Source organism: Aedes albopictus, chromosome 3 (genome assembly GCF_035046485.1).
Source record: "Aedes albopictus strain Foshan chromosome 3, AalbF5, whole genome shotgun sequence".
In the NCBI taxonomy this organism is placed as follows: domain Eukaryota; kingdom Metazoa; phylum Arthropoda; class Insecta; order Diptera; family Culicidae; genus Aedes; species Aedes albopictus.
Genome location: NC_085138.1, coordinates 276,017,124 through 276,038,584, shown reverse-complemented (window position 1 = coordinate 276,038,584; position 21,461 = coordinate 276,017,124). Strand labels below are relative to the sequence as shown.

At 37.0% G+C, this 21,461-nt stretch overlaps 1 protein-coding gene across 8 annotated transcripts in view; it reads left to right on the top strand.

The window, feature by feature from the left end:
• Positions 1 to 21,461, top strand: part of LOC109402320 (uncharacterized) — a 397,433-nt gene that overhangs the window by 372,648 nt on the left and 3,324 nt on the right. The gene's annotated exons all lie outside the window — the stretch shown is intronic.

The window sequence follows — 21,461 nt, the reverse complement described above, 5'->3', positions numbered from 1 at the left end:
CAGCTTAGTGTTCTATGAGCACTTCCACAGTTATTAACTGAGAGCTTCCTCTGCCAATGACCATTTTGCATGTGTATATCGTGTGGCAGGCACGAAGATACTCTATGCCCAAGGAAGTCAAAGAAATTTCCTTTACGAAAAGATCCTGGACCGACCGGGAATCGAACCCGTCACCCTCAGCATGGTCATGCTGAATACCCGTGCGTTTACCGCCTCGGCTATATGGGCCCTCTCAAATTCTATTTTCATCTAATCCGCGTCTATTTCGGGCACATCATGAATTCAATTTCCGTCATACCTTCTACACTGCCGTGTGCAGCATAGTTGTTAATTGGGAATCTCGTAGAACATGGACCAACTATGCTGGGCACAGCAGTACATGACACTATGCTACATAGGACGGTCAAAAATTAAGATCCCAAGTAACCACGGCGTTGAAGCCTTATTGCATGCAGCTAAAGCGATGTTCATTTAGAATCCGGAATGACAAAATCACGTATATCTTAGGGATGGAATAACAAACATAAAAGGTGAAGCCCTCAAAACAAAGGTTATTTATTGTACTTTCATGGAAAAATATCATTGAAATTATTTATTTTTATTTTTCACATATTTTCTCACTTTTTCAGTGTTGACCTCTCTAAAAATCTGCACAACGGTGGTAAATTTTAGCAACAACCCCTTCCGCACGTTTGTTCAACAATCAGTCTGACTAGGATTCCGAAGAAAAATTGCCAAACTTTTTTTTATTGCGAAATGAGGGGCAATTCAGTGAATTGAGAAAACGCGAAATTTATTTTTTTTCGCTGATAAACACTATTCATCTGTGACGATACCACTGAACGTCTCCGGCTGTCATGGCAGCTCATCAAAATAGGTAAAACCTCTACATATCCCTTGTGTGCGTTTTTGAAAAGCAGCACGCGATTCTTGAGGCTGTCATCTTTGTATGAATTGGTTCTCATCATCTTGTTGCGAAAAAACCATGCCCAGAGTTCGAACTTCTTGCCAAATCTTCAAATTCAAAGCAGATTTATCAATGGACCCAAGCTTTTTTCTTCCGAGGACACTTCCTTATGCCATGGTTAACAACATCTGTGCACATAACACATAATGGTTTTGACGATGTTAACATTTTTCGCGACTGTCGTATCTGACCACGCTAAATTTTTAACTTGTTTGTGCAAGATTTTTTTCCTCCTCTTGTCTTCAATCTGAAATAACTTTTCACTCGTTGCAAAAAAATCGATGAAATTTTCACCATTTAAAGAGGATTAGTGTATGATCTGAGTGCTGCAAAAGAATGATGATTATGTTCATTGAGAGCGCCACTAGAAAATGTGACATGATTCCGGATTCTAACTGAACATAGCTTTATACGGTGTATTTAGAGCAATCATTACTTTACATGCAAACTTAAGGTTGATTTAAAGTGGAAATGGGCAAAATTAGAATCAAATTGAGATTATACTGGTATAATCTTAGAACAGTCGCATGATTGTCAATTCCACTTTAAAGCAACTTTAAGGACAAACGTCTTGAAATCCCGCTTCAACAGTGCATCAGAACTTCAGACGCACAAATCTCAAGAAGCAAGCTTAAAAACACATTGCTTTTTATTATTCTGTTTTTGCTCACTAGTAATAAGCTTCAAATAAAAAGATCAGGTGCGCTGGTTTTGTTTACGAAGAGATTTGTGCCGTCAAAATCGTGAGTAGGTGCCAAAGTCGGCCATTGTGGCGGCCATCTTGGGATTCTTACAAGTATGTCCTTAAGTGTTCATGTAAAGTAATGATTTTAGAGCAATCACCGTATATCTGCCTGGAATAAGGCTTTACTTGGGATTTGACCGTGGTTACTTGGGATTGGGATTTGACCGTAGAAAAGCCGGGCATTCTTCGCAATACACATCACTTACCCCCTCTTTTTTCATTCTTAACCACTTAACCTATTTTACAGCTCTTTTGTCCACTACGGCACTACGTGAGCGATTCCAATTGGCGGCTGCACTTACACTTTGTACTGCGCCTAAATGTATTCTATTATATTCTTATTCTACTATATCGAACTGGTTTACCTTTGTGCTGCTTTTCACTTTTCTACCCTGTCCTTGGTAGAATGATGAGCACGATGGTGAAATGATGTGTGGCTATTGTTCCGTTTCCAGTCCGATTGGGGGTCGTCCATTATGGGTTGCCGTTCGCCGATATCCAATTATCCGGGTCCGTTTTGAGCTATGCGAGCTCAGAAGAGGGTCAAGTGCCAGCCGCTCTCGGGAGTAAGAGCAACTGACGAGCAGATGTTCATACAAAAATGCATGACATAGTCAAACAATTGGCTTATTTCGTTCAGTTTGAAGAAATATGTTATAAACTAGCTTTCCCGGCAAACGTCGTTCTACCATCCTACTGTGTTTTTTGACATGCAGCTTTGTAGAAAAATGCCTCGCAAAACGGAATTTCAAGTTTTCGATGCGTTCCCGGTCAATTTTTCAAATTATTTTTTCATATGAACACGTTGGAGCCCTGCACCAATGAAACACTGAAAAAATTGTGTAGATCCTTTGACCCGTACCCGAACCTATTCGTGGCATACAAACACCTTTCATTTTTAACATGATTAATTTGAAAATAACGTCTAAGTTATGAACAAGTAGTTAATGCTAGAAATTTAAATACTTTTGGTGCCATTTCTCAAAATGTGAGGCGTCGAATGTATGTTATTACAACCAGAATACAGTCTAGAAGATATTGGAAGCTATTAGAAGACGTAAAAGTCGTAAACGCTATTATTAATGCAAGTGATAGTATCATATTTCATCAAAACAATACTTAAAAACGTGATTGTTTATGATTTGCGCCATTCTTTTCTGTAAAAATACTTCGTTTTTTCGTAAATTTTCAACCTGCACTCGTCATGATAGTTATATTAGAATCTTTTGAAACCCTTCAGATGAAAATAATTACAAAAAATCTAAATTTGGAAACATTTTTAAAATTGTGACATAAAGCCTGTATCCGCAATAATCGGGACACAGAAATAAAGCTGTAACTCTGCAATAGATACATTAAAATTGTTCAAATTTGGCCTAATAACATCTTAAGATGTGTTCATTTCACCTACAAAATTTCATGTGGATCGGTGCAGTACTTTTTGTTGTAGCAATAAAAGAGTAGAATGTGCGCCATTGAATTTTGTACAGCCCCTAGTTTTACTTGTCAACACTGTAACTTTTGAATTTGGCAAAGGAAATGGCTGAAATTTCCAACACAAACGTCTCAATATACATTTGTTACATAGGCAAAATTTCAAAAAATCGATGCGCTAACAACAATTGTATAGTCGAAATATGCATTGAGACTGAACTTGATGTTAGCCCCTCAGACAGTAATTAGTCAGCACCCTCTATTGTTTCGATTGTACTATTGAAAGTACTATACCAATAATCATCAAATTTTGCCGGCATAATATACACATAACCAATTATCATCTGGGGAAATTTTAATGAAAATTAGCAGAGAAATTCAAAAGTTTTGAATAGGTAAACATCGCACATGAAAAAAAACGAATCAACACTCACCCCTATCAACACCAGTAGCTTTCAAACCAATTGATCAAAGTTGATGAAATTTTGCAAGAATGTGTCTCTATAAGTATCATAACTGCTAACGAAATTTCATAATTTTCATCACAGAACTTTGAACTGTAGCGTAAAAGAACCATCTATTATGTGAATGAAAATTGGTCATGATTGTATAAAATGCTTAAAACCACGTCTGTTTGTTTTTTATCCACAGTTAGAAGAAATGCATCGATTTTTATGAAATTTGGCACAAATAATAAACATCAAATGATACAGTCGAATTGGATTGCAACGAAAAATGCAAGGCAGTCAAAACTGTTTATAAAGTCAAATAGTAAAATTACAGAAAAATTACTAAATCTAAATAAAAAGTCTCTGAGCATAATCATTGGGCTCTTCACAGGACATTGCCCGGCCACATATCATTTGAAAAAGATTAACCGGTGTCAAACTGATATCTGTCGTTTTTGTAACTGTGACCTCAAAACATTTATTATGTGACTGTCCAGTATTAATTGTGCATAGAAGACAATATTTCAACATGAAAGTCGTAAGTTCTTTTGAATTTTGGTTGGAAAATCCCTATTTAGTTATAGAGTTCATTCTTAGAATTATACCAGATTGGGCAACTTTGCATCCTCAGCAAACGGCGGTTACCCTAAATGGTGACTTGTCATCTGTATGAATGCAAAATTAGACAGGGGTATACCACAATAGATCACAATAATGGTCCCAGTGGTTCAAATCCCAAAAAAAATAATAATAATAAACATACACCAAAGAGTTGTCAGTCAATTATTTGGCCAATTTTACCGATTCATTACAGAGCTACAACCGTACTTCTGTGTCCCGATTATTGCGGGTACAGGCTTTACGTACAGGGAGTGGCCAAAATGTTTGGGATAGGCAACTTTTTTTCTTCTTTGCCTGTCTAGGGCTAGTAGTCATCATCAAACTACTAGTACCTAGCCGTTCAAAACCAGGACGTTAGGCAAAGGGGTCGTCGTTGTGATCTTGTTGTTCAATTATGGCCCTCTGTTAATTTTCTTCTAAACTTCTATTCAATTTTTTCTATTGTTTCTTCTAAACTTCTATTCAATTTCTTCTATTGTTTCTTCTAAACTTCTATTCAATTCCTCCCGTCGCACACTTGGGATTCTATCCACCGTTTCTTTCATTACTTTCGTTACTCCTTCCTTCTTTTATTAGTATTAAGTTCACAGAGAAAAGCCAATAAAATTCAATTATCAACTTTTGTTTCTCTCACAAAAAAGTTCAAGATGCTGTAACTTTCCATACAGTGCATCAAAAATTCTCAACCTTGGCTGTTTGTCAACCAATTATATGTGCATCATTGCATTGGTACAAATTTGAGCTCGATTGGTTAATCTTTAGCGAAGCTAGAACCGTTTTCGTAAAACACTATTTGTTAGACAACTTATTTTTGAACTTTCATAACTCGGAAATCAGTGAACCAAATTGAATGAAATTTTTAACGTTTATTAACAATATGTTTATGCTCCCCAATTAATTAAAATATAGGTACTTTTTGAACGTTGAAAAAAGTTATCATCGATTGATATTTTTTGAATCTTTCTCGAAAAAAAAATATTTTTTTTACATCAATGTCATTAAATTTTTGTTCTGATTTCCAAAGATTGTTTACTTCTGTTCTGAAGATATCTCTTTTAAGATATATTAGAGCCCATTTGGATTAAAGGAAGAACACATTTAGTGAGTTTTGTGTGGTATTGTAAATTTGACATATTTTCCTCTATATGGGTGTCAAACCGGTACAACTTTATTCGTCGTGAGAAAATATTACATTTTATGACGTCATTTTAAGTATCAATATATTGCTGATAAACGTTAAAAATTTCATTCAATTCGGTTCACTGGTTGCCGAGATATGATAGTTCAAAAATTAATTGCCTGAAAAATTCTTTTTTACTAAAAAGGTTCTAGTTTCGTGAAAGTTCAACCAATCGAGCTCAAGTTTGTACCAGTGATGCACATATAATTGGATGACAAACAATCAAAATTTGAGAAATTTTGATGCACTCTATGAAAAGTTACAGCATGTTTAACTTTTTTGTGAGGGAAAATAAAGATGCCTATCCCAAACATTTTGACCACCCCCCGTATATGAGATGCATTTAAAATTAATATGGCAACACTGCTGAAAACGATCAAATTTATGATTTACAAGCCGTTCTTTAATTTAGATCACCATACAAAATTATTTTGTTTCATTTTTTTTTGCAATTTCTCATCGTAATAGGCTGTTTTACCTCACGCAAATTTGACAGGAAAAGGCCAATTTTCCCACACCAAATTATCAGTGCGGTAATGGTTCATTACAGCACTGATTTGCGTTGCGTTATGAACCATTACAGCACTGTTTTCAGTTTTGGTCAACTTCTTGATGCTTTCTGGACGCAGGTTTGCATAATTGTGACAACTGCACAGTATAACCTGCTATGATTAGACTTTCTTACACATGGCTTGAACATCAGTGTGCAATTTGATGAAGAAGTTTAGTTGAAAACTATCCTCAAATGGTAATTTATGAAATTGCAAAAAACGTTGTACGCAACTCGGTGCAGAACTCGATTTTTACAGCACTCGCCGTAATTATCCAACTCGGCAAGCCTCGTTGGATAAGTGTACGACTCGTGCTGTAAAAATCTTCATTCTGCACCTTGTTGCGTAAACTACTATTTCGAAATTTGATAGTTTTCATTAGGGAATTCTAAAAACTGTACAATTCGGCCAAAAGAATTCTGGATCCACCAAAAATTGAAAAAAAAAATAAAATTATTGCAGTAGCGAAAACATAAGAAAGATATGCCTCGACTAAACGAATGTCTACCACTGCATTGTTTCGTGTTTTGGGCTGGGAATGCTTCTAATATTACAATTGTTAACGTACAGCTTAGATGGCCTTTGCCCCTTAAATGCATCGTCTCCCTAGACAAGTGACCGTCTACTTAATCGAAAAAAAATGAAGCAATCTGTTTACCGCGAAGACACCACATGATTGAAGATCACCCGGAGATTTTCGCAGTAGGAACCACAGACTGCTGCTCTCATCACAGCCACCTACCGAGAGGAAGTTTAATCTGCTTTCGTCATTTTCCCCATCATCTTCGTTTTCAGAGGGAGGCTAATTTTCGACAAACTCATCATCATGCAGTGATCGTGGTTTATGGAGCACGATGTGAATCAGTGTCACCGCTTTGGGTACGATACCATGGTTAAGCTTGCAGCGCTTCATAATGGTCAATCATGTAGATATGGATCAAAAGCGCAGAAAATAATGCTTCATCAGGCAGACGATGTTGTGTGTCAGGTTGGAGCGAAGACGTATAGGCATGGTCTGGAGATGAAATGCATCAAATGATGAACCAGTACACGCTTACACACACTCACCTGGCGCAGAGTGGTATTGTTCGTTAGATTGCATAATGGGTATTAAAATCTTAATTGAGATTGCCAGCCAAATTGAAATGAACTGCGGCAGACGAGCCTACCTGTACGAACAGCCGTTTTGCCAGTGAGTTGTTTTTGATATTCAAATTTTATCGAGGTGTAGCATCATCACCAAGAGTAACACCCTCGTGGGAATGGCAATAAGTACTTTTAATTAATTGCCCTCCGTGACTTGGATCGTAAATAGAAGTGCGTAGAGGTGAACCGTGTGAGAATAGTCTAGATACTACGCAACGATTTGTCATTTACACCGGTTGCATGATCTCTCATAAGTGATATCGTAATCAGCCTGTAAAATTGGTAATAATGCCACACGAATTGTACTGGATACCCGAGCAAAGGCAAATAACAAAGTCATATCACTAATAAATTATGTTATCGGATTTATCATGTTGTTATTTTTGTTATCATCTTTTGCTATTGCTACAGCCGTCAACCCGTCTTGGACCACCTTTCACTAGTTAAGAGCCACTTCCTGGCACTCACATTACATACACCTCGAAACAATCTATTATTTTATTTTTCTTCACTTTCTGAAAACAATTTTTATCGGCACCCTTGTTTCCTTGAAAACACAAATAAAACCTCTAAATGTTATGGCAGGGTCGCCAATATGATATCCTCCGATCACGGACTCAATTTGAGCATTCCAGTTCAGTTTATTTATTTATATATTTATTTATTTATTTATTTATTTATTTATTTATTTATTTATTTATTTATTTATTCAGTTTCGTCAAACAACGTAGACTAGTACATATACATACAGTTTTTGTTTCATTTCTTAAAGCTATAGTACATAGTTTGGCATCCAGAGTCAAACCTAAGTATTTAACTCGATCACTAGGATGAAGTTGTATTCCTCCAAGCCGAAAAGCTTTACGTTGATCTTTCTTCTCCTAGTGAAAGGGACAATTCGGCACCTACATTTCAAAAGGGCGTAACTGCATTTACAACCAATGCCTTCTCACAAAGCTGTGGAGCGTATCCCATCCCTCTCGAGCAATCCACTAGCACAAATAGAAAGATAAAATCCTCCTCTTTCGATTAATGGATGTGAATTGCGTGAGATGAATGAAATACGACCCACAGCTCTGTGAGAAGGCATTGGTTGCAAAAGCAGTTACGCCCTTTTGAAATGTTGGTGCCGAATTACGACTTTTGACGGGTTGATGCTAAGGCCCTCCTTTTTTTTCCTTCTTAACCATAGGGGGATAATCTGCTCAACAGACACCCTAACAGAAGGTTAGGGTAGTGTAGGTCTGAGGCCGTCTTCTACAACAAAAGTAAAAGCCAGGATTACTCTTCTCCTCCCCGAGCAGAAGAGAATAACAACAGCATAACAAAATGCGTTATTTTGGCAAAATAACTGCATAATGGAATTAGTAATTTTCATGTTATTAACATAACATATTGAGTTATAAACTTGTCTGTCATAAGCGGCAAAATAACAAGTCACATAGCAAAAATTTGTTCCTGAAAAATCAATTTGATAACATGTTTTGTTAGTGGCAATAACAACTTAATAACAGTGAATTTGGGAAATATTTCAATAACAAATTTTGATATTAAAGAGTTATTGATAACATTCCGAAAGCAAAATTAGGGTAAAAACTAACTTTTTTTACTCATTTTTGGATAATTAGTTTGAGTGTGTTATTCTATTTTTAGAAAATAATAGGTCACATAAAAAAAATTGGAATTCATTATAAAACTTACAAACATGGACGGGATTTGAACCTCCAATCCTGCTATCGTAAATTTTCAGTCGCCTTTGCCAATGAGGCTATCACAGCACTTGCAGTGAAGGACGATAGAAGCTTTACTGGTTCTACGTATTGCCAGTTTCCCTATTCCCCCATTTCATGTTTGCCAGTCGCAGGACAAAAATAGACAGAGATTTGAATGCAAGATCAAACAATGAACCTCTCTCTTTTACCAACAGCGCTATCGCGGTGCGCAGACATGTGCTCTGTAACACCAATAACAGTGGTGGCGTTCGCAGGGCCCGTCGTCGGCTGTTTCGGAACAAAGAGAACGACGAAAAAGTTGCTAGTCGACTATTTATGATTGAGCTTCGTCATGGGGTGCATTTTGGCGGCGACAAAGATCCTTTCCAGACGGAGATGATTTTATTTAATTTTTTGTTTTGTTCGCGTTGTGAGAACGGCGATTATACACGTACCTACGTGAGCGAAGGTAAAAGGTAATTATATCATATGCCGATATGATTCCTTCTGCAGATGCTGTTTAGTTTTATTCTGTTTTAGATTATTTTTAGTAATGAAAAAAGATATTTATGACATAATGTCAAACAATATATGATCGAATAATAATAGACCGAAAGAAAAAAGTTATAATAGACAAATGCAATCATCAATTGAGCAGAATTGTCTGTATAGTTGACATTTTTATTGATTTGAATTATTTAGTAGGTACCATATTTGCTATCTCCACTCTCACTAACATTCATTACTTCGTAATACATAGTCTGTTCGATACTTTTTGACGTTATAATTAGAGATTAGAATAACAGTACTGTTAAAATGACATATAAATTCAACTAAGTTTACTCAATTTTGAGATAAAAAGAACTCATTTGCAGATGTATCACTTTTTGAAGCTAAAATTTTACTTAACCTATAAGAATTAGGAATCGTAGAAAAGTGATAGGAATTTGGCACCGTAACGGAACTGGGATATTGAAAGAAGGAAATTAATACAAAGATAAACATATCAATAGCTATGATGCTATATTTACCCAAAACTCAAATTATAGCAATGAATAAAATAAAAAATACGGAAGAGTCTGATGAAATTTCTAGAAGTTACAATGCCTTTATTTTTTACTTCATAATATGAAACAGCAGACAATAAAATAAAGAAGGTAAACTATGTAATGGTTATATCTGCGATAAATTTTCTCCGATTTTGACAATATTGATCTCATTTGATCCAGATTTATTTTTTCCATCAAAAACAAATCCGACTGAACCGATCTGGTCATCGTGAGTTAAGAAAAAACCCGAATTGCCATACACGTGGAATTTTCCATAGACCAGCTGCAATTGGGTTGTTTAGTGAATTAAATATTGCCATTTTCTTTAGCCTAATTGAAAGAGCTCATTTTTCTGAGTATTAGGTGATTTTATTGCGTTCCAATTTCTTTGTTTTGATGGTTAAATGAACAAAACAGTTTCAATTTCCGTGGCTAGAATGACAGTTCAATCGATAAAGTGACAGTTCACTCCGAACAAAAAATTTTCTCCATACAAACTTTAAATGCATTTTAAAAATAGTTCCCGGGCACCAAAAATGATGAAATTCTGGATTTCGACTAATTTTTGGACGGAGATTCCGATTATGCAATAATCTGGATACCCCTAAAGAACCCAATTGGCTTCTTTAGTGGTGTTGAGATAATTCCAAATTCACAATCTATACATGCCAAACTGAGCCGAAATCCAAATTTTCATGAACTTTGGTGCCCGGGAACCTATTTAAAAATCGATTTAAAGTTTGTATGGGATCGATTTGTCGAATCACCCCTCGTCGCATTTCGTACTGGGCGGAGCTGTCAAGCAATTGCCCAGCTGTCAAAAGGTGATTTCAAAAAATCTTTTTGTAATTGAAGCTTAAGGTATCAAAATAAAGTTTAAAAAATCTGAAAAAAATCATACTGGCTTAAAAAAAGGTGCTCTTTCGAATAAAATCAAAAAATCATTATTTTATTCTTAATTTTAAAAACCCAATTGGTGATTGGTACAAATTAAGTACCTTACCAAGAAAAAAAATGTTAAATTTAAATTTATACGTTCAATATGTAGTCCGTCCAAAGTCTTACACCGTACATCAAAACGTTTTTAATTAGATTTTGTTTTAGATTTTATAGAGACATTTTAAAATCTTCTCCTGTGTGGTAGGGATAGGATTTTTCAAAACACCATCGTTCTTCTTCTTCTTCATGCACCATCAAATCACCAATAGCATATCTGCCCAGCCTAGGCCCAAAGTATTGACTTCAAAGTAATCATTACGAAGCATAAATGTCAATTTCTTGATTTGGCTTTGGCTGACCAAGCCAAGGTTGACCGTAGCATTTTCATAATTCAAATCTCAATTTGTTCATCGAGCACATGTTCTGTTGTGCTGCACGTGGATGTCAAAGCGTTTTCAACAGTGTAATTACGAAGCATGTTTCACGAGAGACCATATTTTTTTCAATACGCTAACTCCAACAACGCCGATATTAGAATAGAGGAGCTTAGAAGCAAAGGAGTGTAAGTTACAAAAACCCACTTTCGAGTAAATGAGCTTTGAAGTTTTTCACCAGTTTTTCATCCCATTCAAAATGTATGGAGTTTCAATATCAACCCAATTTTCTTTGATTTACTGTAATTTTTCTAATCATCATAAAAATAATCTTTAAAAAGTTCCTGTGAGCTTGAAATCTGAAGATTTTTTTTATATGTTCAGCTCAAACTCGACAAAACGGTCACTTACACCTCTTTGCATCTGGGCCCCTCAATAGCATAAGGATATGTTCCAGAAAATTTGGACTTTTGGGAATACCGCGTAACCCAATCGTTCTATTCGCATAACCAATCAATAAAAAAAAAGATTTCTTATTCAAACGAGTCGAAGTTCACTTAAATCGGTTCAAAGTTGAAAAAATATGAGTACTTTTCAGTTTTGAGGGCAGCCGGATACGCTTCCGGCATTCTACGCAATGAAAAACAAGCAAAACTGCAGCCCCTCAACAGCAATTGAATGTTTTTTTTTTAATTTTTAAATTACATAGAATAAAGCTGTTTCCTTATAAACATTTTCTGATCTTTTACCTGCTATCCATTGACCTTTTGCTCTACAAGCAATGAAAAAAAAACGAATACTTAATCAAATTTCTCATTTTTTGTAATATAGCTAAAAATTAAAATTATTTCATATTCTGATATAATTATGTTATTTTTGCAACTGATTATTTTGTTCAGTTGCAAAAATAACAAAGTTATAACAGAGTTTGTTCTGATTTATTTGTAACAAAACTAGTTACAAAAGATTATAATATATTTTGTTATAATTAAGTTTGAAAAAGTTTGAAACAGTCCATGTCATAACAAAATTATAACATAATTTGTTAGTTATATCACATTAAGATATAATTATGATATATTATTGTTATGTTCATCTAGTCGGGTATGGCCTCCACTTTAGCATCCTATTCTACATCAGGGTTGTTAACGTTAATCAACGATTAACGCCGTTAACGTTAATTTTCGTCCGAATCAACGTCAACGGCGTTGCGTTAATTTTCTAGCCAGTTAACGTTAACGTCAACGGAATGCGTTAAATTAACGTCAACGAATGCCGTTAATGTTGGCGTTAATTGATGTGATTTGCTTTGTGATCTGTGTGACACTTGTGTTTTTTTTTTTCAATTTTTGGGTAGATTAATATTTGTGTTTGACATTTTTTTTTTCATTACTCACTAGCGAGATTTTTTTTTTAGGAACTTGTGCGCCGGCATTTGACCAATAGTGTCATAATTGAATCAATATCGTCCACGTCAAGAACCTGCAAAATGCTTTGCCGATTTACTCAGGAAGCGTGAGTTTATGCTTCGGAAGGAAGTAATGGTGTTGGTACATTATGCACCTTCAGTTGTGAACTGAGCGCGCTTGTTATGCAATGAGCCATTTTACGAGACGTTTCAGATCAGCTGATCGCTCATTTCAAGAATGAAAATTTGACAGGAGGTTGCGCCCAAGCCCGTGAGTGTTAATATCAATATCAACACTGTTGTCGTTTCGTAAAATAGACTATACACCCAGCGCACTCGTCTTTGGGACTGGAAGTGCCCAAAGCGCTCTAATTTCGTCCATGACTATCCCCCGGTGTTTTTAGGCTATCCACATGTTGTCTGTGGACAATTATAAAACCTGACTCATCTTATGTAGCTATTGAGTTGATCACAGTAGCCATCCATGCAAATGTCAAAAATTTTCCCAGCAAAATATAATTGTCTTTGTCAGTGTTTCATCTGCTTATCTAAGATATCATATAAATCACAGCCCAATAGATGTGACACTAACGAAATTTCAATCTCGTATATCTCATGATCCTGAATACTTAGAGAGTTGGTGTCTTCGGCAAAGTTGTATGGCTGGTCAAGGACTAATCGATAATAGGACTTATGTTTCCAAATTCCACCGCTAGGCTGTGCTAGTGAGCTAACAAATTTTGTTTTTCATATATATCAGGAAAATTTGCAAAAAAAATGTAACTAGCGCCGTCTAGCTGCAGAAACTCGAACCAAACGATAATTATTCTGAAAGCCCTTGATCTACCAAACAAATTTGCCGAAGACACCATCTTTCTAAAAAATCAGAATGCTGAGATATGTGAAATGTAAAATTTGTTTGCTCTCTAGCGCCGCCTAGCAGTGAAATCACGAATCATACGGCCCATATTCTGAAAGCCCTTGACCAGCTGAACAACTTTGCCGAAGAAACCAACTCTCTAAGTAATCAGGATCCTGAGATATATGGGATGGAAATTTTGTCAGTGTTGCATCTGCTTGTCTATGATATCACATAAATCACAGACAAATAGATGTGACACTAACGAAATTTCAATCTCATCTATCTCATGGTCCTGATTACTTAGAGAGTTGGTGTCTTCGGCTAAATTGTTTGGCTGGTCAAGGACTAACCAATAATTAGACTTAAGATTCAAAATTCCACCGCTAGGCGGCGCTAGAAGCAAATTTTAAAATTCGCATATCTCAGCATCCTGATTATGTAGAAAGATGGTGTCTTCGGCAATATTGTTTGGTAGATCAAGGGCTTTCAGAATAATTACCGTTTGGTTCAAGTTTCTGCAGCTAGGCGGCACTAGTTGCAATTTTTTGCAAATTTTCCTGATATATATGAAAAACAAAATTTGTTAGCTCACTAGCACCGCCTGCCGGTGGAATTTGGAAACATAAGTCTTATTATCGGTTAGTTCTTGACCAGCCATACAACTTTGCCGAAGACACCAACTCTTTAAGTAATCAGGATCATGAGATTGAAATTTCGTTAGTGTCACATTTATTGATCTGTGATTTATGTGATATCTTAGACAAACAGATGAAACACTGATTACTTAGTGAATTGAATAGAGAAGAATCTGAATTATTCGATTTTGCACACCTTTCCGACAAATTTACCGAAATATTTGGTTAGACCCAAGTAGATTCACTAAAATGTACAGTCTAGTATTAATTAAATATGTATTACAATCAACGTAAAATTAACGGAGTCGTTAACGTTAAATCAACGCTCTGCGTTAACGTTAACGTTGATCAACGCTTCCAAAAAATCAACGGAAGAATCGTTGATCGTTACAATTAACGTTAACGAATTAACGAAACGGCGTTAATCGTTGATTAACGTTAACAACCCTGTTCTACATCATATATGACTTCGTGATGGCTGAGAATTCTATATATTTAGACCAACATGTGAGAATGCGAACTTCAGTTTCTCTCTTCCCTAATAGGTGTATTTTCAACTATTCATGTACCTATCTTTCAAATAGGTAGATCCGACTTCATCCTCTGGAACGACAGGGAAAACATGTGAAATACAAAATATTTCTGAAAAATCCCATTCAAAACCATCTACAATTTTGGATTCAGCTGTCTGTATTAGCTTCGTTCAAACAAGTTTATTCCATAAGTTTGACATTTTATCATTGAAATTCACATGTCAAAGGCGGAATCTGGAACGTCCCTTTGAAAACCTTAAAAAACCTTCAATATCGTCTGCTATGTTCTCGTTTGGATGTATGCAGGGTACTGCGCCACTTGGGCAGTGGCTGGTATTTTGGGTACTTTTCAGCTACAACTCAGTCAATTTCAGAAATTTAGCAAAACCTCGCGCCGCCAAGCAGGGACTTTGTTTTGTACACATTACAGCACCTCCATGTCACGTAATATACCACACCTCTTATCAAATGTGATACCGTAAGCGTACCATACTTTGCGCAAAAAGGGCCTAACTTTGCGCACTTTTCAAAAAATCGTTAAACAGTTTTTCTGGTGCATTATGCAAACTTTTTCCCACGGAATACTAGCTAGTGATATGGGGCATGCACTTTGTCTCAGTTTGGATGTAATGATAAATGGAAGAGGAAGACAAATTGATGAGTGAATATGCAGTTGCTTTCCCTCAAATGCTGTAAATAACGTTGTAGAATGACGTAGGTTTTGTTTCAACATTTGTTTTAGTTTAGATAGCAATACCATAAAGTATTTGTGCACTCTCAATAATACAATAATAACCAAACTTGTTCCACAACAGAATGTAATATTGAGATGTTATTTAAGGGCTGCATACCAATTGCTTGGTCATAACAAAATAAGATTGTCCAACAAAACATGTTATGGAAACGTAATGCCTTGATAATTCAATGATAACAAAACAAGATATAAAAACAGGTTTTGTGATTTCGTAGTTATTAATTTGATATTCCCCTCTGCTCGGGTCGTACCCACTAAACCATTACTATGGTCGCCAAACCCTACGTCTCTCCGGAACCACCAAGAAGGTATTGCTTCAGAGAGGGGCTAGTGCACATCGCACCCACAAGGTTAGCTGCGTAGCCTGCAGCAACGAACATTTGGACGCTTTGGAGAGTCCATCACGGTAGCATGCTGGCGCTTAGCCAGTTTCCCGAGTGGTCCTCGCCACTCCCTTTGTCCTCGGAAGGCGGGCAGGGTCAACTCCGCCCGCGCCCTACTACTGAGCGGACATCAAGAACTGATGCCCACATGCAACCCGATCTGACTAAGGCCCTCCTTAATACACCATGAATATGTATAGTTTAGGGCCCTTTGCATTCTTTCCGAAACAATTTCGTCATATTTTCATCTCACTATAATGACTTTATCGTCTGCAAAGCCCACAACTTCGAAACCTCTTTCCTACAAGCTTCTTAGAAGATCGTCTACAACTAAGGACCACTAGTGGTGAGAGGACTCCTCCTTGAGGGCAACCCTTTGTTGCCCTTACTGCTATAGAAGAACTTCCCAGCTTAGAGGTGATTTCTCTTTTTTTCAAACTAGCCTTGAACATCTCAATTAGTGATGGAACCAACACCGCTTTTCCGTTTTGAATCAGTGCTGGAAATATCCCATCAACTCCTGCAGATTGAAAAGGCTGAAAAGATCTCATTGCATTTTCCACTCCGGCCTTCGTGAAGATTCCACCAGCTAAATCTGAGGCGGTGTTTACTGTACTATTTGACTCCGTAGAGTTTATACTATGACATCCTTCACCTTACAGAGATTTAGTATCATTGGAATCCATACTTAGAATCGAACCTGGAAAATGGGTTTCCATCATTAAATCCAAAGTTTCACGAGGAGTAAAGGTAAAAACTCCATCGTCGCGCTTCAGGTTTCCCAATTCATTTGCATGATCTTTTGCAAGCGTTTTTTGTAGTCTACATTTCGTTGTTGTACTCAGTCAGGGTTTTCCTGTATTGAGTTCGATCTCCCGTTTGTTTCGCTCTATTGAACATTTCACGAGCAAATTTTCTAAGGCGGTTCAGTTTAAAGTTCCACCATGGCACGTCTCTAGTAGGAGACGATTGTATGGTGGGACAACTTCTTTTAAAGGAATTGATGATACTTTCATTTACCCTTTGAGAAAATGATTCTGATTTTTGGGTTGAATCGATAGTTTCTCCTATCGTAAATGAATGCGAATTCAACAATTCTACATATTGAACCCAGTTTGTCTTCCTGGGATTTCCAAATGCGGTTCTAGAATAATATCCACTACTCCAATTGAAGGTTATGTGTTTATGATCAGATAGAGAAATCTCATCTGACACGTGCCAGTTTGTGATCTTGCCAAAGATTGCAGCACTGCACAGTGTTAGATCCAAGACCTCTTGTCTGATTGCTTTTGAGAAAGTAGGCTTATCAAATGTCTATGTCTATATTATTGGAAAACACATACTCTAATAGTGACTCATCTCGACTATTAATATCCGTACTACCCCAAACCGTGTGATGCGCATTGGCGTCACGACCAATGATAAACGAATTGTTGTTTTTTTTTGTTTTGAAGGTTTACCTGTACAAACTTGATTCCTATCATGAAAATATGCATTTACCCACTTTTATTAAGCCTCGAAAATGAGACTCAAGAGAAGTAGCCGGTCCACTAGTACCAAGTACTAGTCCAAGTAGTAAGATCCACTGCGTCATTGCTCCGTTTAACACAGTAAGGGCAAAATACTGTGGAGGGTGCCCTGGTACTCCACAGCAGGGTTGTTAACGTTAATCAACGATTAACGCCGTTTCGTTAATTCGTTAACGTTAATTGTAACGATCAACGATTCTTCCGTTGATTTTTTGGAAGCGTTGATCAACGTTAACGTTAACGCAGAGCGTTGATTTAACGTTAACGACTCCGTTAATTTTACGTTGATTGTAATACATATTTAATTAATACTAGACTGTACATTTTAGTGAATCTACTTGGGTCTAACCAAATATTTCGGTAAATTTGTCGGAAAGGTGTGCAAAATCGAATAATTCAGATTCTTCTCTATTCAATTCACTAAGTAATCAGTGTTTCATCTGTTTGTCTAAGATATCACATAAATCACAGATCAATAAATGTGACACTAACGAAATTTCAATCTCATGATCCTGATTACTTAAAGAGTTGGTGTCTTCGGCAAAGTTGTATGGCTGGTCAAGAACTAACCGATAATAAGACTTATGTTTCCAAATTCCACCGGCAGGCGGTGCTAGTGAGCTAACAAATTTTGTTTTTCATATATATCAGGAAAATTTGCAAAAAATTGCAACTAGTGCCGCCTAGCTGCAGAAACTTGAACCAAACGGTAATTATTCTGAAAGCCCTTGATCTACCAAACAATATTGCCGAAGACACCATCTTTCTACATAATCAGGATGCTGAGATATGCGAATTTTAAAATTTGCTTCTAGCGCCGCCTAGCGGTGGAATTTTGAATCTTAAGTCTAATTATTGGTTAGTCCTTGACCAGCCAAACAATTTAGCCGAAGACACCAACTCTCTAAGTAATCAGGACCATGAGATAGATGAGATTGAAATTTCGTTAGTGTCACATCTATTTGTCTGTGATTTATGTGATATCATAGACAAGCAGATGCAACACTGACAAAATTTCCATCCCATATATCTCAGGATCCTGATTACTTAGAGAGTTGGTTTCTTCGGCAAAGTTGTTCAGCTGGTCAAGGGCTTTCAGAATATGGGCCGTATGATTCGTGATTTCACTGCTAGGCGGCGCTAGAGAGCAAACAAATTTTACATTTCACATATCTCAGCATTCTGATTTTTTAGAAAGATGGTGTCTTCGGCAAATTTGTTTGGTAGATCAAGGGCTTTCAGAATAATTATCGTTTGGTTCGAGTTTCTGCAGCTAGACGGCGCTAGTTACATTTTTTTTGCAAATTTTCCTGATATATATGAAAAACAAAATTTGTTAGCTCACTAGCACAGCCTAGCGGTGGAATTTGGAAACATAAGTCCTATTATCGATTAGTCCTTGACCAGCCATACAACTTTGCCGAAGACACCAACTCTCTAAGTATTCAGGATCATGAGATATACGAGATTGAAATTTCGTTAGTGTCACATCTATTGGGCTGTGATTTATATGATATCTTAGATAAGCAGATGAAACACTGACAAAGACAATTATATTTTGCTGGGAAAATTTTTGACATTTGCATGGATGGCTACTGTGATCAACTCAATAGCTACATAAGATGAGTCAGGTTTTATAATTGTCCACAGACAACATGTGGATAGCCTAAAAACACCGGGGGATAGTCATGGACGAAATTAGAGCGCTTTGGGCACTTCCAGTCCCAAAGACGAGTGCGCTGGGTGTATAGTCTATTTTACGAAACGACAACAGTGTTGATATTGATATTAACACTCACGGGCTTGGGCGCAACCTCCTGTCAAATTTTCATTCTTGAAATGAGCGATCAGCTGATCTGAAACGTCTCGTAAAATGGCTCATTGCATAACAAGCGCGCTCAGTTCACAACTGAAGGTGCATAATGTACCAACACCATTACTTCCTTCCGAAGCATAAACTCACGCTTCCTGAGTAAATCGGCAAAGCATTTTGCAGGTTCTTGACGTGGACGATATTGATTCAATTATGACACTATTGGTCAAATGCCGGCGCACAAGTTCCTAAAAAAAAATCTCGCTAGTGAGTAATGAAAAAAAAAATGTCAAACACAAATATTAATCTACCCAAAAATTGAAAAAAAAAAACACAAGTGTCACACAGATCACAAAGCAAATCACATCAATTAACGCCAACATTAACGGCATTCGTTGACGTTAATTTAACGCATTCCGTTGACGTTAACGTTAACTGGCTAGAAAATTAACGCAACGCCGTTGACGTTGATTCGGACGAAAATTAACGTTAACGGCGTTAATCGTTGATTAACGTTAACAACCCTGCTCCACAGGCACCGTTAACGGTTAGGTTTTTATTAGACCCCCCTAACCATCTATTCCTAGGCACGGTACGCATTAATCCGATTGACACCATGAATTAGGGGTCGCCTGTTTGGTGGACTTTGGATCAGGCAAGCCGTAGTGATATTCTTAGCCAGTTGAAGGAACTGCTACCGACACTACACGGCTATCTAGGCTGATTGGGAATAGAAATTAATATTGATGATCAACTTCTTTCGAGCCCGAACAGCCGGCAATTATCGCTACTTAATCTCACCTATTCATACTTTTAGTTCAGAACAATATCTTCAAGCTCGCGCTTCCTTGCCCAATCCATACTATTACTGACTAAGAGAGCGTCCATAAATGACGTTGGGGTCTTTAGTTAGCCTGGTGGTTAAGGCTACGGATCATCAATCCATAGACGGCGGGTTCGATTCCCGTTCCGGTCGGGGAAATTTTCTCGACTCCCTGGGCAATATTGTACCATTGTACTTGCCTCACAATATACAAATTCATGCAATGGCAGGCAAAGAAAGCCCTTCAATTAATAACTGTGGAAGTGCTCAAAGGGTACTAAGTTGAAGCGGGGCAAGCCAAGTCCCAGAGGGGAAGCAGAGCCATATAGAAGAAGAAGAAAAAAAATGACGTGTCATTTTTTGATCAATTACCCACCCACCCCCCTCCCCCCTCACTCACCCTGGTAGCATATTTTCCACACCTAATACAGGGGATACTTAAAATAACTGGGAGAGGTAATGTTAAAAATGTTAAACACGCTGTAACAAAGGGCATCAAATAATCTCAAATTTTTACTGTATGTTCATCAACTAGTTGTATATCAGTGGTTCAAATTTGGAAAAGATCGGGCCATTCTACTCAAAGTTATAAAGATTCTAGAAAAAGGTATAATTCTCGCGTTACATTTGAAAAGGGCCTATCCCCAGAACGTTAACATTGAGAAAACTCGATGCAAACATTTTCCATCACATTTTCTATTCGTATTTCTCAGTTTGAGGATTTTTCAACATGCTTTCCGTTCTGATGACACAAGATTAGATGTATCTATGCATCAATAATCAAAATTGCATTTAAATTTATTAGAAAAATATTTAAAATGATAGATAAACATGTTAAGCTTATTTGAAATATTTCACCCGGTGTCGGCCTTATTGTGAGTCTTTCTAAAATTTTCTTAGCGTGGTTCGAATATTTGATGCCCTTTTCGAAAAGTTACAGCGAGTTGAACATTTTTTGAAAAGTGAAAATTTTACCTGTCCCAGTTATTTTGAATATCCCCTGTACATGATTCGTCACACATTCCCAGACTCCACTTCCACCTAAATGCTACGTCATTTATTAACGCTCCCTAACTCGTATCTCTCACACCCTAGATTGAGTATTTTGTGCGTTTCATGGCTAAAATCGAGTCATTCCTTAAGGGGAGCGTTATACCCCCATCTCACCTATGTAACAATCATTGTTTCCTTCTTGCTGACATTTTTTTATGTGTTGGTCGTTAAAGTTGCTCTCGTATTGTAAAACTTGTTTTTAATTATGCTCTGGCTGTGCTTAGTACAGTTAATCGTAACTGGGTTCGATTAGTAAATGATATTTAATCTTTTATTTTCATGCAATAACCTAACTAATCACATCCCCACGCGAAACACTCAAAACTCCTGGGCAGCCCGAGAATTTTATTCTGGTGTCGTAAGCCCCATCCCAAACTACCCTAACCTTCTTTTTGCCTCGTCGGAGCATCCTGGCCTTCAATGGGTGGTTTGATGCCACCCGTTGTTGGTCCGGCTCTGTCTCGTTCGAAAAAATCACTCCCACTTGCAATTTACCGATCA